This window comes from Tupaia chinensis, unplaced genomic scaffold, assembly GCF_000334495.1.
Source record: "Tupaia chinensis unplaced genomic scaffold, TupChi_1.0 Scaffold000081_1, whole genome shotgun sequence".
Classification (NCBI taxonomy): Eukaryota; Metazoa; Chordata; class Mammalia; order Scandentia; family Tupaiidae; genus Tupaia; species Tupaia belangeri.
The window spans coordinates 2,641,855-2,644,791 of NW_006159542.1; positions in this window are offsets into that span (position 1 = coordinate 2,641,855).

A 2,937-nucleotide genomic window follows, 5' to 3' on the forward strand; every position below is an offset into this window, starting at 1 on the left:
AAAGACAGAAAATTGCCCCCCCCCCAAAATGAGAATAATATACAAGAAATACTAGATACCATCAAATGTCCAAACATCCAGATAATTGGTATCCCAGAAGGTGAAGAAACTCATAATGGCATTGAAAATCTATTCCATGAAATCCTGGAGGAAAACTTTCCAAACCTAGAGAGGCATTCAAATATCCAGTCCCAAGAAAAACAGAGGACCCCAAATAGAATCAACCCAAGAAAATCTTCTCCAAGACACATTATAGCCAGATTGACCAAATCCATAGACAAAGACAAGATACTAAGATTGGCAAGAGAGAAACATCGAGATATTTACAAAGGATATCCCATCAGTCTAACAACAGACCTCTCATCAGAAACAATGCTAGTGAGGAAAGAATGGGAAAAGATATTCAAAGTGTTCAGGGAAAATCAATTTCAACCAAGAATACTGTACTGTCAAGATTATCTTTCATATGGGAAGAAAAGACAGGAACATTCCCAGATAAACAAAACCTGAAAGAATTTACCAACACCAGACCAGCACTCCAAGAAGTTCTGAAGGGAGTGCTATACCAGGAAAATGTAAATACAGATACACAGAAATAAGAGTTCAAAAACTAAGAAAATGGCCAACTTAATCATAGGGAAAAGTCTGGAGTTGAATATTATATTCCAGAATTTAATCGGGAAGATCGGACCATAACAGAGGGTAGATTAAGTACATGAGACTGAACCAGTGAAATAGAATTTTATGACTTTTGACTAAAACATTGCTGATTTTCTTCTCGGCTTTGTTTTCCAGTTTTAAGGATTTTTGTCCTGTCTTGAGCTGCCGATAGGTTCATGTACCTTCTATTTGAACAGAATCCTAACCTGTTTCCTGGCGTTACGTTTTAAGCAAAGCTCTCTTAGCATTTCTTTGATTTATTAAAGCTAAAATTGCTTTTCTTGAAATTAAAAATATATTTTAAAATACCTATTTAATGACCATAGTAAGCTATATAGCATCAGCTAGGTACTACTTTATAGTTTCCTGCCTAAAGTTAGACATGTATTCACAGATATGTATATATCAGCTGAACTTACTATTGAAAGTAGATTATTTAAGAAATTTTGTGAGTCAATAAAATGTGTGTGGGGGGAAGGAATGGAAAACAACTGTAGACACCAGAGATACTGTGGGAGGCGGGTGGGAAATGGCAGAGGGTGAGAAATTTCTCTAGTGGAAAAATTTTTCACTAGAAATGGAAAATTATCAATGATAACATGTATGATTAAGTCACTATGCAGTATATTCTGGATGGAAAATCACATTTTGTATACTGTGACAATGTTTAGTGAATGAATGTAAATTAATTAAAATTTTTTAAAAATTTTAATTAAAAAGTGTTCCTTTTCAGATCAGCAGGTGGCATGATGGTTAAGGCACTAGATTTTACATATGGTCAGCTACTGTTTGAGTCCTGGACCTGGCAGCTTGAACATCACACCAAGCACATGTGTGTGTCCAAAATCCTGAGAGGAGAATGAAGGAGAAGAGATTGTAGTCTGACCATCCCCCTTAAGGAGTGACTTCTTATTTTGCTTCTCTGTGGCTTTCTCTGGGGGGAAGTGCACGGGCCCTGTAGCAAAAACTAAAAATAAAATTCTAAATCCTGGAATATCTCAGATGTCAGCAAGTGCCTCCTGCTCCTTCCCTCCCCCCCAAAAAAAGGAAAAGAAAAAAAAAGCCATGGGGAATAGTAGCATCAATGACAATAAATGAGTTATAACCACATGTATCAATATCGATAAATCTCACAGAAAATGTTGAATTAAAGAAGCCACAAAAAATACATATCATCTGATTCTAGTTACTGTACTATAGCTTATAGAACATGAAAGTAAGAAAAACTATTTTTCTCTAAGTCAGAATAGTGGAACCCAGCAAGGTACCTGAAAGGGAATATAAGGATAAGTGGGGTTTCTGAGCTGCTGGTTGTATTTTGTTTCTTTCTATAAAAAAAATGAAGGAGGGGGTGCCAGCAGGCTGCATGGTGATAAAGGAGCTGGACTCTCACATGGCCGACGACAGTTCAAATCCTAGATCTGGTGGCTTGTGTTCTCACCCTTTCACTCTTTCTCTGGTGAACACACGTGCCCTATAGCAAACTTAAATAATAATAATAATAATAATGATTTTGATAATAAAGTAATAAATAATTTAAAAACAAACAAACTAAACAGGGGCAAGCCCAGTTGGCATGGTGCGTGAGGCACTGGACTCCCACATGGATGACTACAGTTCAAGTCTTACATCAGGCGACTTGAAAATCACTCAGCATGTGTGTATACATGCCTATAATCCCCAGAGGAGAAGGTATTGTGGTATGGCCATCCCCCTCCCTGCAGTGGGGAGGTGGTGATTGCTCTTTCCTTCTCACTGTCTCTCTTTCTCTCCAGTGAACATACACACCCTATGGCAAAAACCTAAACAAAAACCCACAGTGTATTTCTTCCTTGAGCAAGAGAGAAAGTAGGAAGAGAGAGAAACAAGTAACCCCACCAGGGTCTTCACTTCATGACCCACATCCAGCATCAACCAGCCTGGGATCATAGGCACACAAGTGCCAGTGTATTCAGGGAGGTCTCTGGGCACAAACCCAGAGCCTTCCCATGTGGGCCAACCTTAAAGAGCCCTGCATTGCTGCTGTACCATATCCAGCCCCACATTGTTTCTTGATCTACTATGTGCCAGGTACTGTCCAGGGCCTTGAAATACAGCATGAACAAATTACGCAAAAATCTAGAATTAATATTCTGGTGGAGAAGACAGTAAGTAGTAAACAAATATGGTATGTTCCAAGGGAAACAGGAGTGGGTTTGAGTTCCAGTTCAAGTGGAGCAGTGGGAGAGCTTCTCTGAGAGGGTCTGAAGGGTGGTGGGGGGGGGGTGATACGCCAGC